Here is a 15,226-nt window from a genome sequence, read left to right on the forward strand (position 1 = left end):
AAGGAGGTAACCAGTCCATCCTAAAGGAGATCAGTCCTGGGTGTTCATTGGAAGGACTGATGCTATAGCTGAAACTTCAATACTTTGGCCGCCTCATGTGAAGAGTTGACTCATTGGAAAAGACCCTGATGCTGGGAGGGATTGAGGGCAGGAGGAGAATGGGACGACAGAGGATGAGATGGCTGGATGGCATCACTGACTCGATGGGCAAGAGTTTGAGTGAACTCCAGGAGTTGGTGATGGACAGGGAGGCCTGGCATGCTGCGATTCACGGGGTCACAAATAGTCGGGCACGACTGAGCGACTGAACTGAACTGAAGGCAAAATCTCTTTTCCCCAGCCAGATCAATGCCTCTTCCAGCCTGAAGCCCCTCCTTATCTGGCAAAAAGCTCTAACAGGAGCCCAGAGAGCATGGGGGGATCATCCATTTTCTCCTCCCCCCACCTTGAACCCACCACCAAGAGCTATCTACTCTACCTCAAACACATCCCAAACCTATCTGCTTTGCTCCATTTTGATCCTGATCCAAGCCATCACTATCTCTTACTGAAATTGTTATAGACAGTTTATATAATCCATTCTCCATGTGGTAACCAAAGTAATATTTTTATACTCAAGTAATATCATTCCTCTGCTCAAAACCCTTCAATGTCATTCCATCATGGTTAGTATAAATTCTGGCTTTCGTGGCTCTATATTGCTAGGGTTCTCATCCTCCCTCTGACCAGATCATTCCTGCTGCTGCTCTCCAAGCCCTAGCCATACTGTCTTTCTGTTCCTTGTGCAGGTTAAGGTTTGGAACTTCTGTATGATTTGCTCCCTCTCCCTAGATTATCAACTCCCTTGATCTTCCATCGCTGACTTCTTCCAATACTCGGGTCTCAATTCAAATGTCACTTTCTGTGGACTTCCTTGGTGGTCCAGTGGTTAAGAATCTACTGCCAATGCAGGGGACACAAGTTCACTCCCTAGTCTGGGAGGATCCCATATGCTGAAGGGCACCCCAAAACGAGAGGCCACAACAATGGAAAGCCAGGGCACTGCCACAAGGAGTAGCCCCGACTCATGGCAACTAGAGAGAGCCTGTGCACAGCAATGAAGACCCAGCATAGCCAAAACGAAATTAAAACAACAACAAAAAACAAATGTCACCTTCTCAGAATGGCCTTCCCATATCACCCAATTGAAAACATTCACTCATCTGCTATCACCCTATCCTAAATTATTTGATATTAGCACTTACTGGGGCTTCCCCGGTGGTGCTAATGGTAAAGAATCCGCCTGCCAATGTAGGACATGCAAGAGACATGGGTTCAATCCCTGGGTTGGGAAGAACCCCTGGAGTAGGAAATGGCAACCCACTCCAGTAGTCTTGCCTGGAAAATTCCATGGATGGAGGAGCCTGGTAGGTTACAGTCCATGGGGCCATAGAGAGCTGGACATGACTGAGCGCGCAGGCATGCACCCACACGCACAGAGTGCTTATTACTACTTGATGCTTCATTGCTTTGTGTGAGTCCATCCACATTAGAACGCAAGCTCTGCGAGAGCTGGAGCCTCGTCTGTCTTGTGTTTTGCCAAACACCCTACACTACGAAAAGGGTAGTTTTGCCATACACACTAAAAGGGTGCCTAGCACATAGCAGGTACTCAACATTTAATAAATTAGTACAAGATACGATCTTTGAAATCTGGGACCATTATGACTCATAAACCTCTACATAATTTCCCCAATTGCCTAATGACATTGCTACAGATCTTATGAGCTCTCAAAATATGATTCATGATGATGAAAGCATAGAAAATAAATTTCCTGTAAAAATTCTGGAGAGACAGGGAAAGAGAAGATCTTAATGTTTGCTTTTATCTTAATGAAAAGCCATTTTTTCATTTTTTTTAGGGGGCATGAGGGGCTTCCAAATTAAGTTTCAGATTTCATTCATTACTTCTATTACTCTTAGTGAAATTTTCCAGTGAAAATCTGTTATGATAAATCTAATAGTTATACTAACTGCGGTCCACCAAATATGGGATTCTAGTCGAACATGGGATTCTCGTCTAGGTCTAGGGTTCAGGCCTTTGAACCAATAAGTGGTTGATAAGTCCCAGGGGACAAAGCCTCCCCTACACCCTCAGTCTGTCGCACTTAACCTCCTTCCCCCCTTCTACCCTGTGAACTATAGAAGCAGGGAGTATTTACAATTATTTGAGAATTCTTCTCTTCCATCAAGAAACAATGTCAAGAATTCCACGCCCTGAAGAATTTTCTAGGGTTTTCGAGTCTATTATGAAACACGTTTTAAAAAATGGGTTATAGGCACTTTTCTGTCCACTTTGTATAACTCAAATAGATTGTGTAATGCCTCATGAAGGGCCTGAATACGCACCACCCACATCTCCAGTCTAAAACTAGGTTATGAGTAAAATGAAAACTCTGCAAAAAAAAAAAAAAAAACCTCTTTCTCATAAAGTCCTCAGCTCGATTCATATCTCACAGGCATGGAAATCCAGATCATGTAAAGAGGTCAAGAACCTAAATAATTATTCAGCTCGTGATGAACAGTAACAGACACTCCCTCTAAAATTGTGGAAATTCTCATTTCCACACTGAAGCCAAGAGAACACAGGCATGACGTCAGCAGGCAAGAAACTGAAAGGGTACTTTCCTTATCTACCTGAAAGTTCTTGCCCTATTTCATCCTGAACAAAAGCAAGCCTGCCACACCTAGGGTTCAGGGAATTTTAGGGTGGAGGAGGGGTAGGATGGAATGGAGAGGCTTTATCTAGTCTGGGAAAGTGCCCAAGTGAAAACAATTGAATACCAAATCATTTTCCCACGAGGCTGGCAGAGTTCTCCATAGACTGTTAAGTTTCAACCATTCTGCAAAGTCTATGAAGACATCTTTAAGGCGCTACTTTTTCCCCCTCTGGGGAAATGTCTTCACTCTAAGAGGTTAGCCCAGGAAGATAACATTATCTTCAGACCACAACAAAGCCCCTAGTCCCCTCATATTGAAATTCCTGTGCTCCACCCTAATTGAGTTTAGGAAACTGATAAGACAGCTGTGAAAATAGAGTGAAAAACATTCTCTCTCATTCAAATCAGCTGGCACGGTTTGCACTTTTGAAGAAAAGACCAGGAGATTGTGTTTTTTTTCCATTAAAAAAAAAACTGGTTATGGACCAAAACACAGCTAAGCAACCACACTTATATTGTTGCAAGGTCAATTTGTCAACACATTAGCTCATACATAGCCCATGTGTACATAATCATTTAAAACTCTGTATTATCAACATCTTAAAATGTCCACAAACATCAAACATAGAGCGAATAATACAACAAACCCCACATACTCGATACCCAGCTTCAACAATTATTCACATAAATTCATTCCATTTCAATGTTCGTTTAATAAGATACACAATTCTGCTGTGAGAAATATGCCCAAGTGTTTAATAGGTTATAACGTGTTATGATACATAATAACTTCTTCAGAGTTTGGGGGCAAAAGAATAAAAATTCACAAATTCTGGCTAATTGGCTACAACTCTGTCCAAACTATTGAAAAAGCTGCCCTATACAATGTTTTAAAAGGCAGTTTTATCACTTCCAAGTTAAAGAGTATCATAAAAAAACATCGGCCAAGGAGAGGCTTAGCTTTCCTTTAATGAACACACACATAAATGATAACTGTAAAATTACTAATTAGCTTTACATGCAAATAGGGACTTCTAAAGACATGAAAGATACATTTATCAGCTCAGGTTACCATAACATCGTAACTGTGTGGCTTAAATAACAGAAATTAATTTTCTCACGGTTGTGGCGGCTTCAAGTCTGAAATCAGGGAGCTGACATGGTGGGGTTTGCTTCCTGGTTTGCAGACGACCCAACTAGCTGGCTACTCAAGGCAGAGTGAGTGCATAAGCTCACTGCTATCTCTTCTGATCAGACACTGACTCCCCTCATAGATCCCACCCTCCTGACCTCACCTGAACCTAATTATCTCTCAAAGGGCCTCCTTAAGTACCATTGCATTTGGGGTTGGGGCGTCAACATACAAATTTGGGGGATATGCAATTCAGTTCATAGCAAAAGACTTTTTTACTCCCTTCACTTTAAGCTCTTTTCTTTGCAAGTTACTATTATGCAGACATTATTTATTTGCCTAGCAAATCCTTGTAATTCTGGTGCAAACACAAACTTTGGACAAGTTCAGAACAAACATCACAAATTCCACATTAGATAAATTTTATGGAAGAGGTTTTACAGCATGTGAAATAACTAACCAGTTAGTACCTGTCAAACTGTTACACTTCTCTGGGGATACATTTTCCCCTAAATAAACTGATAAGGGGCAAAAATAATGAGTAGATAGGGCTTCCCAGGTGGCTCAGTGGCAAAGAATCTGCCTGGCAATGCAGGAGACGTGGATTCGATCGCTGGGTCAGGAAGATCCCCTGGAAGAGGAAATGACAACCCACTCCATATTCTTGCCTGGAAAATGTTATGGACAGAGGAACCTGGCAGGCTGCAGTCCCTGGGGTCACGAAGAGTCAGACACAACTGAGCACAAGCACCAGCAAGCCGGCTTCTGAGTATGCTCCTGGACCTGAACGTGGGGGCAGAGTGAGGAGGGCAAAGCTGAGTTTACAACAAACTGGCTACTCTAGGGTTTATGGAGTTACTTATCAAAGATTACCTAAGGATACTCAAAAGAAATACCAAGATTCTCCAAAAGTAATCTGAATGTAAACCCTGCTTGTGCTTTTCTAAAGAGCAGTAATTTTTTTACTGAAACTAGGATGCTTACCAAGAACCTGGAAAAACACCAGGCTCTCAAAATTCCCCTTGAATCTTCAAGTGGGCAATTCATTATTCTGTTCCTGTCCCGTGGACGCCCAGCTGTGGGTGGCTGAACTCTCTGGCAAAGGTGACCCCACTTGGAGAAGTGAAGTCCTGATTGCAGAGCACTGCTGAGAGTTCACCTTGGGATGAAAAGGGGCATCAGTTCTCTTCATAAGGACTCTCTGACTACAGATGAAAGTGCTTTGGGGACTCAGGGCCAAACCTCGTGAACTAAGTGGGGGGGACGGGGGCAGGGAGAAAAGGTACTTTGTGAAGGATATTTGAGTTGCTGATACCATGCGATATAACTTAAGAATGATCTGTAACTGACCATAGTGAAACTTTGTCTTGACATTTTCCCGAAAATGGGAAGTAAATATTGAAAATCACTACTGTGTATAAAATAGATAACTAATGAGAACCTACTGTATAGCATAGGGAACGCTACTCAATGCTCTGTGGTAACCTAAATGGGAAGGAAATCCAAGAAAAGAGGGATATATTAATACATATTAATACATATGCAGGTGGCTGATTCACTTTCTGTGCAGCAGAAACTGACACAATACTCTAAAGCAACAATGTTGTTCTTTAGTTGCTCAGTCCTGTCTGACTCTTTTGCAACCCCAGGGATTATAGCCCACCACACTCCTCTGTCCATGGGATTTTGCAGACAAGAATACTGGAGTGGGCTGCCGTTTTCTTCTCCAGGGGATCTTCCTGACCCAGGGGATCTTCCTGACCCAGGGATCGAACCCATGGCTTCTGCTTGGCCGGCAGATTCTTTACCACGGAGCCACCTGGACCCCAAAAAGCAATGATCAGATCAGATCAGTCGCTCAGTCGTGTCCGACTCTTTGCGACCCTATGAATCGCAGCACGCCAGGCCTCCCTGTCTATCACCAACTCCCGGAGTTCACTCAGACTCACATCCATCGAGTCAGTGATGCCATCCAGCCATCTCATCCTCTCTCCTCCCCTTCTCCTCTTGCCCCCAATCCCTCCTCTAATTAAAAAAAAAAAAAAAAAAAATCAGAATGCTTAGATTGAGAAGTAACAACAAATTAACTCGAATATGGCAAATTATTATATATAGTCTTATTTTATTACTGTTTGCAAGGCTAAGAGTGTGGGCTTGGGATTTCATGAAGTTCTGAATTCAAATCTTGACTCAGACGTTCAGCATCTACATGACCTCAGACTAATTTCTAAGCCTCCCCATTTCTCCTTTGGTTTTTAAATCTATAAAATAGAGATAATACTACCTACCTTCACTAAGTAGTCGTAAGGAATAAATAAAACACATAAACAGCTTGGCAGAGTATCTAGTATAGAGTAAGAGCCAAATAAGTGGTGAACACTATTATTAGTGTAGCATAATTGAACTTCAACAATTATAATTCCACTTGCAAAAGTCTGAGTAAAAGATGGCCTTACTTAACAACCAGAAACTTCTCAAGGGGAGGGAAGTGAAGTTCAAAAACTCTTGTGAGTATTAGTTTGCATATCTTTGGGGGATACTGAAAGGTGGTAAGCAGGTGTTTTTTTTCTTTTTTTTTTTTTAGCAGTTTCTAATATCCTTCCCCGGAGAAGGCAATGGCACCCCACTCCAGCACTCTTGCCTGGAAAATCCCATGGACAGAGGAGCCTGGAAAGCTGTGGTCCATGGGGTCGCTGAGGGTCAAACACGACTGAAGTGACTTAGGAGTAGCAGTAGCAGTATCCTTCCAGTTCATAGGTTTTGGGAGCTTATTTGCTGCTTACATAAGAACCTGTGTCTTCCTGAAGTCTCATTTTGCAGCAAATAGTGGGAATATTTACCAAGCATTTTTCAGAAATAAGAGGTAAGAAATTCAAGGTTCTGGGGATACATATTCTGGGCAACAACATAAATAAGGAGTCTCAACGTAATCTACAAAACCACTAAAAATAATAGTTTACTTCCCCAGTGATGTAGGAGTTGCCTGAATAGGCTTCTCTGATGACTGCAATCACAGTGAAAAGACCAGCTTGAGCTGATGGTAGCCCTGGGGTGCACCCAGTGAGATAGCCCAGCCTAGATACACCTGTTTCTCATTTATGGCGAGAAAAGCGGTGTTTGCCTCTGAGAGTGTGAAACTCATCTGCAGATTTCAAGGGGGAAGCTGGAGGCCAGGGATTAAGTGAGAAGACATGAAATCTTTTGGTAAAACATTGTGAAGTGGTAATATAAAAATGATGCTCTCAAGTCCTATTTCCCATCCATGAGGTGCTTGAGAATAGTTGATTTGATGAAGACGAGGAAAAAACAAATATTCATGAGCCAGAAAATGAGAAATATAAGTCTGGCTTTGTGGTCTCCTTCCTCACTACAAACATGTTCTGTGTACTAAGAACTATGAATGAGGTGGTGGGAAAATCAGCATTTAGGAATGGTGTAAATCAAGTTTCACTGTCAGAATTCTAGAACAGGGGGTAATTAGAAAAGTGTGCTTTGTCAGTGTGAAAGTCTTGCCACAGCTGCAGTTGGTCTTCTGTTAATAATATATCTCTGGGTAGGGTCTGGTGATCCAGTGGATTAGAATCCGCCTACTAATTCAGGGGACATGGGTTCGATTCCTGGTCAGGGAAGATTCCACATGCCTCGGAGCAGCTGAGCTTGTGTGCCATGGCTACTGAGTTCACAATCTAGAGACCCTGAGCAGCAACTGCTGAAGACCATATGCCTAGAGCCTGTGCCCTGCAACAAGAGAGGCCACCGCAATGAGAAGCCTGTGCCCTGCAACAAAGAGTAGCCCCCGTCTCTGCAACTAGAGAAAGCACACACGCAGCAATGAAGGCCCAGTGCAGCCAAAAATAAATAAAGTTAAAAATATGTATAACATATACCCCTGGGTAGAATTATGGCATACTGGTGCCCAAGAGGGCTCTTGCTATTGTGAAAATCGCTCAGTTGTGTCCGACTCTTTGCAACCCCATGGACTATACAGTCATAGAGTGCTCCAGGACAGAATAGCAGGAGCTATTTCCCTTCTCCAGGGGATCTTCCCAACCCAGGTCTCTCACATTGCAGGCCCATTCGTTACCAGCTGAGCCACAAGGGCAGCCCAAGAACACTGGAGTGGATAGGCTATCCCTTCTCCAGCGGATCTTCCTGACCCAGGACTCCAACTGGGGTTTCCTGCATTGCAGGTAGATTCTTTACCAACTGAGCTATGAGGCTCTAGTTCATCCAGATTTGATAGGATCCTGACAATCATACCACTCTGTGGGCCTGGGACTATGTGTTACAGGTAAGGTGTTCAGGTCTCTTCATCCTAAAGGCTTTCATAGTGTTTCTCAATCTTGGGTAATATAATGACCCATTCTTTTTTTTTTTTTAATGAATATTTATTTAATATTTATTTGGCTGCATCCAGTCTTAGTTGTGGCACACAGGATCTTCCTTGTGTCATCTGGGCCTTTCACTGCAGCCCACGGACTTTCTAGTTATGGTGCTTGGGCTTCAGTAGTGGCAGTGCTCAGTTGTTTTGCAGCATGTGGGATCTTAGTTTCCCGACCAGGGATGGAACCCGCCTCCCCTGCTTTGCAAGGCAGGTTCTTAACCACTGGACCACCAGGGAAGTCCTTAAAATGAATTCTTCTAAGAGGAATGAAAATTCTCCAGTGATTCTTATATTTATTTAAATTCAGTTCAGTTCAGTCACTCAGTTGTGTCCAACTCTTTGTGACCCCATGGACTGAAGCATCCCAGGCTTCCCTGTCCATCACCAATTCCCGGAGCTTACTCAAACTCGTGTCCATTGAGTCGGTGATGCCATCCAACCATCTCATCCTCTGTCATCCCCTTCTCCTCCTGCCTTCAATCTTTCCCAGCATCAGGGTCTTTTCCAATGAGTCAGTTCTTTGCATCAGGTGGCCAGTATTCCAGTTTCAGCTTCAGCATCAGTCCTTCCAATGAATATTCAGGACTGATTTCCTTTAGGATGGACTAGTTGGATCTCCTTGCAGTCCAACGGACTCTCAAGAGTCTTCTCCAACACCACAACTCAAAAGCATCAATTCTTTGATGCTCAGCTTTCTTTATAGTCCAACTCTCACATTCATACATGACTACTGGAAAAACCATAGCTTTGACTAGATGGACCTTTGTTGGCAAAATAATGTCCCTGCTTTTTCATATGCTATCTAGATTGGTCATAGCTTTTCTTCCAAGGAGCAAGCGTCTTTTAATTTCATGGCTGCAGTCACCATCTGCAGTGATTTTGGAGCCCAAAAAAATAGTCTGTCACTGTTTCCATTGTTTCCCCATTTATTTGCCATGAAGTGATGGGACCAGATGCCATGATCTTAGTTTTTCTGAATGTTGAGTTTTAAGCCAACTTTTTCACTCTCCTCTTTCACGGTTATCAAGAGGGTCTTTAGTTCTTCTTCACTTTCTGCCATAAGGGTGGTGTCATCTGCATAACTGAAGTTATTGATATTTCTCCTGGCAATCTTGATTCCAGCTTGTGCTTAATCCAGCCCAGCATTTCGCATGATGTACTCTGCATATAAGTTGAATAAGTTATTTAAATTATCCTTAGTATAAATGTTATCTTAGTATGTACACACAAAAACTAGGTGCAGGTCTTCCCTGGTGCTTCAGTGGTCAAGAATTCGCCTTGAAATTCAAGGGTCACCTGGTCTGGGAAGATCCCATGTATCACGGAGCAACTAAACCCGTGGGCCAGAACTACTGAGCCAGCACTCTAGGACCCGTGAGTCACAGCTACTGAGCCCATGTGCTGCAGCTACTGAAGCCCTAGAACCCGTGCTCTGCAACAAGAGAACCCATTGCAATGGGTAGCCAGCCCCTGCTTGCAGCAATCAGAGAAAGCCCATGTGCAGCAACAAAGACCCACCACAGCCAAACAAAGAAACAAAGAAATCTATACAAAAAAATAAAACTAGGTGCAAATCCCTAAAAGTTATACTTCTTATAAACCAAAGGCTTCTTTTAAATAATAAATTTAAGTAAAACTAAGGAGCCAATGATATTTAAATAGACAGTACTAATTTAATGAGATGAATGATGCTATTTTGCAGCAACTCCATAACTGATTACAGAGTAAACAGGGTACTGATCGCCACAGGGCAGGCTCTTTTGATGTTGGTGCATTTATGAAATAATCTCTCCATTTTTCTTTATTTGAACTATTAGATTATCTTCATTAATACAGTGGTAATGCATTATTTCCATACTAAGGCCAACTCTATTCTTATTAGCCTGGGACAATTAGGAATGCCAGGTCATGCCAAAATGATCACAGACACAAAGCAAACAGGAGCAAAATCCTGAGCTAGCACTCAGTGATAAAGTATTCATCTTATTCTTAGTTAAAATGTTCTATATCTGGCATTGTCCAACATGGCGGCCCCTGGCCACATGTGACTATGGAGAACTTAAACAGGACTAGTGTAACCCAAGAACGGAATTTTTATTCAATAATTAATTTTCATTCAAATAGACATATGTGGCTAGTGGCTACTGTGTTGGACAGGGCAGCATCCTAGTTCACGTATTTATTATAATTTTTTTAGATGATCATTAAAATGAAATTACTAGTTGTTTGAGTGAGGGAATGTATTTAACCCCTCTCAACCTCACTGCCTTCTTCTATAAATTAGGGATAATGAGATATAATGCATGTAACACTTAGTACCCGACTGCAGTGTTCTTGCCTGGAGAATCCCAGGGACGGGGGAACCTGGTGGGCTGCCGTCTATGGGGTCACACAGAGTCGGACACGACTGAAGCGACTTAGCAGCAGCAGCAGCAACGCACTTAGTACAGTGTTAGGAACAGAATCAACACTCAATCCCTAGAGATGTGAATGGGTGAGAGGCCAGGAGGAGGGTTGGTGCTTTTCCAGTCTCCATCACTGGCCCTTCAAGCCACCTCTGAGTGTGCTTACTCTTTGAAACATGCAGTTGGGACTTCCCTGGTGGTTCAGTGGCTAAGACTTCACGCTCCCAAAGCAGGAGGCCAAGTTTCCATCCCTGGTCGGGGAACTAGATCCCACACACTACAACTAAAGATCCTCCATGCCACAACAAAGACCAGGTGCAGCCAAACTAATCAATAAAAATGAGTACTTTTAAAAAGAAATATTCAATTTTCTCCATTTTATGTTAAGTGCTAATGAAGGCATCTTTAGACAGCATTGCTATCTTTATTCATCTATAACAGGAAAACTAAGCAAAACTAGAGAAAAACAGTGTTTTTATGCACATGTAGCTATGGGGTCGCACAGAGTCGGACATGACTGAAGTGACTTAGCAGCAGCAGCAGCAGCTTTGATTAGTCACAAACCTTCCAATTAGATTATCCTCCTGATCCCCTTCTGTATTGAAATTTTGAAGCTGCCAGTGATCTTAACTCATGGATGCATCGAATAGCCAAAGTGTTTAGACCTCACTTTTATTTCTTTGGAAAACAGGAAGCCTAAAGCCCTCTCAGGTTGTACTGGACCATTATGAAATGGGTTACATCATACTACAGTTACTTCCTGCCTCTCTTGCTGCTCCAACAGGGAACGCTCTTCCAATCCCCAGGCCCAGCTCACACCCCATCTGCACCTGGAAAACATTCAGCATCATTTTCCAAAATCTGCTCAAGCTTCACCTCATTCATACCACCTTTCCTGACTCTCCCAGGTAAAGTTTATCTTCTCTCTCTCTGCCCTCACCGTGTACTCGACACCAACTTCCATCATAGCACCCCTAAGTTTTCACATTCATTTCACACATATTCTCACTTTGTGTTAGGGACTGAATTGTGTCCCCCACAAAAAAGATGTGTTGAGGTCCCAACTCCTTGTACTTCAGAGTATGACCTTATTTGGAAATAGGGTTGTTGCAGATATAATTAGCTCAGAGAAGATGAGGTCATACTAGAGTAGGGTGGGCTCTGAATCTATTATGATTGGTATCCTTAATGGAAGAGGAAAAGAGAGAGAGACACAGACAAAAGAGGGGAGAATGCCATGTGATGATAGAGGCAGAAATTGAAGAGCTGCAGTTATAAGGCAGAGATTGCAGGCAAACCACCAGAAGCTAAGAGTCTAGGAAGGATTCTCCCATGTCTAGGAAGGAATTCCTTCCCATGTCTAGGAAGTCTAGGAAGGATTCCCATTCAGAGGAAGCGTGGCCCAGCTCTTAACTTGATTTCAGACTTCTAACCTCCAGAACTCTGAGATAATAACTTTCTGTGTGTGTGTGTGTTTTAAAATAATAGTGACAGGGCTTCCCTGGTGGCTTAGACAGTAAAGAATCTGCCTTCAATGCAGAAGACCCAAGTTTGATCGCAGAGAGTCTGACACGACTGAGTGAGTAACACTCAGAGTTAGTGATGATTTTCCTATTTGGTTTTTGGGCTGCACTGGGTCTTAGTTGCAGCACTTGAGATCTTCCATCTTTGATGTGCCACACGGGACCTTTCAGTGTGTTGCACAGACTCTCTAGTTGTGGCGTGTGGGCTCAGTAGTTGCCATGCACGGGCTAAGTTGCTCCATGGCATGTGGAATGTTAGTTCCCAGACCAGGGATCAAACCTGCGTCCCCTTGCGTTGCAAGCCTGCTAACCACTGGACCACCAGGGAAGTCTCAAATTTGTTTTTTTTTAAGCCACTTAGTTTGTGGTACTTTGTTTGGGCAGCTCTAGCAAACACCTTACTAAACCACAAGCTCCTTAAGGACAAGGATCTTAATTGATATATTATTGGCTGTTGTCACAGTGTCTGAACCAATATGTTGGATGTTTAAATAACTGAACACACATCGTATTCCTTTGCCCCTGATAGTTCAGACGGTAAAGAATCCACCTGTAATGCAGGAGACCTGGGTTCGATCCCCGGGTTGGGAAGATCCCCTGGGGAAGGGAACAGCTACTTACTCCAGTATTCTTGTCTGAAGAATTCCATGGACAGAGGAGCCTGGCAGGCTACAGTCCACGGGGTCGCAAAGAGTCAGACGTGACTGAGCGACTTTCACTTCACTTCTTCAATCTGGTCTCAGATTGGAACAGCAGAAAAACACTTTAAATACATTCAGTGCTGCTGCATATGGCCACACAGGCCAGGCACTGCATGGCTCCAGAGCTGTGTGATGTGGTGACCTTCAGTTATTTATTATTGTGTAACTACATCTACATAAGGAAAGTCAATAGAGCTGTGAACCTCCAGGCCATCTGTTAGAAAAACACTACTATTGGGAGGTTCAGCTCTTACCCAGCCTAACAGGAGAAGCCATAAATAATTATCCTCTAGATAGGGAATCAGTGAACTACAAGCTTGGGCCAAGTCCAGCCTGCTGTCTGCTTTTGTAAATAAAATTTTACTGGAACACAGCCACACTCATTGATACACATATTGTCTACGGCTGTGTTAGTCCTACAAAGAGAGAGTTGAGTGGTTGTGATGGATAGTGGTTGTGATATAAAACCTAAAATAGTTCCTCTCTGGTTCCTTACAGAAAGAGTTTGCAGAGCCCTACTCTAGATAATAGACATTGGCAGACATTGCCAGAATGTTTTATATTAAGTGGTAAAAAATTCCACCTTGAAACTGAAACCATTCATTTTGTCACACTTTGGAAGATTCTACATTACTACTGTTAATATCAGCACACCAGAAAGAAAGCTATGTGTAGAAAATAATTCATTTCTTCCTCAAAAACAGGATCCAAGGTTATATATATATATAAGTGTATAAACTTATTTATGTGTGTATGTGAATAGGGAGTGTGGGTGGAGTAAATTTTCAAGCAGCTACAACATATGCAACTTACAAAATTAGGTGCTCTATAAAGGGAATTTTTTGAACCATGTCCAGCTCCCCAAATGGGAGAGAAGAGAGAAATGGATGGAGATCTGTCAGAAAGTCCAAGAGGAGAAATGTTATTCCAATGTTTATGAGAATAGTCCTGCTTGCAGTTTTATTCTTTCTGGAAAGTATTGTGAGAAGTCTTTGACATTTCTGAGAAGCCCCTTATGCATCAAGTACATGCCGTATGACCCCATCACCCTGACCTCAGCTGATTGGGCCAAGGCTGGACACCTGATCCAAAGGTCAAAGACCAATGTAATGGCCTGATCTAAGGACTGTGTTCAATAGGGTTGAGTACTGGCCATACCTATCTCATGCTCACTCTCGGGGAGTTTAAAGACTTCTGGAGATAGTGAATCTATGTACCAAGATTAGCAACAGCGGACTTCCCTGGTGGCACCTGGTCTGCCTGCCAATGCAGGGGACACAGGTTTGATACCTGGTCTGGGAAGATTCCACATGCCATGGAGCAGCTAAACTGGTATGCCAGAACTACTGAGCTCATGCCCTAGAGCCAGGGAGCCACAAGAAGAGAAGACACTACCATGAGAAGCCTGAGCACCACAACGAAGAGTAGACTCTACTCACCGAAACTAGAGAAAAAGCAAGTGCAAAGCAACAAAGATCCAGTGCAACGGCCCCTCCTCACACACACACAATTAAATTATATATATGTATATAATAGCAAAAGCAAAAATAGAGTGTACTTGTCACCACAATGACAGGACAATTGTTACCGAAGGGGTAGGTAGAAAACCTGCTCACAACAGCAACACTGCATCCTGAGTGATGCTGCCATTTCTGGAGGTGCCACTGGGGCGCTGTCATCGACCTTTGTCCAGTCTGTTCCATTTTCCTGTTACCACTGGGGGATGGGTTTAGTTCAAGGTCAGCTCAACTTTTGTACTTCATCACTTCATCCACTCGCTTCCCATCCTCTGGACCCCTACCTGACTGTCCTTTACTTGTGACTGCCTTGCAAATGCTAACCCTCTACCAACTCAACTACGTACTTCTCTACTGTCTCTTTGTGAGCAGTTTAGGGCTTACTCAGCCCCTAAATACATTACCTAGCCTCTGTATTGGTGCATTATAAATCACAATTTCCATCCTAGGCTTGTCTATTTGGAATTCCTTGTATGTATGCATATGTGACTCATTCTCCTGTTCCTCACAGCTGATACTGCAAAGCTTCCATGCTTCCCAGGCTTCCAACTCCATTGCTCACCCTATATCCAACCACAGAGAAAACAAAGGTATCTGACCCCTGTTTCTAGACTCTCCCCAATAACTGAAGAAAGCCTGTACCCTTTCTTTCCTGCTTTCCTGTTTTTAAGGAAGAAGTGAAGCTACTCTCATTCAAAGCTAATTCCTCTATCTGTGCTCCAAATCCCAAGATCTTCCATTCTTGATTCAAGCCTTGTTTCTACACATATTACTCCCTCTCATTCCTGATCTGTCATTTCTCCCTTGTCCATGGTCTCTCTCCTTGTGCATAGGTAATGGTCATCTCTCACCTCTAAAAAAGTCT

The 15,226-nt window shown here is 43.0% G+C and overlaps 1 long non-coding RNA gene across 2 annotated transcripts in view; it reads right to left on the reverse strand.

The window, feature by feature from the left end:
- LOC138992030 (uncharacterized) overlaps window positions 1–15,226 on the reverse strand; it is a 102,401-nt gene that overhangs the window by 71,557 nt on the left and 15,618 nt on the right. The window contains exon 1 of one of the 2 annotated variants that reach the window (XR_011467834.1): window positions 3,821–3,951. The exons of the other annotated variant lie outside the window; for it this stretch is intronic. This is a non-coding gene — a long non-coding RNA (uncharacterized lncRNA). Of the gene's footprint in view, window positions 1–3,820; window positions 3,952–15,226 lie in introns of those variants that run through there. 2 annotated transcript variants of the gene reach the window in all.

Source organism: Bos mutus, chromosome 19 (assembly GCF_027580195.1).
Source record: "Bos mutus isolate GX-2022 chromosome 19, NWIPB_WYAK_1.1, whole genome shotgun sequence".
Lineage (NCBI taxonomy): Eukaryota > Metazoa > Chordata > Mammalia > Artiodactyla > Bovidae > Bos > Bos mutus.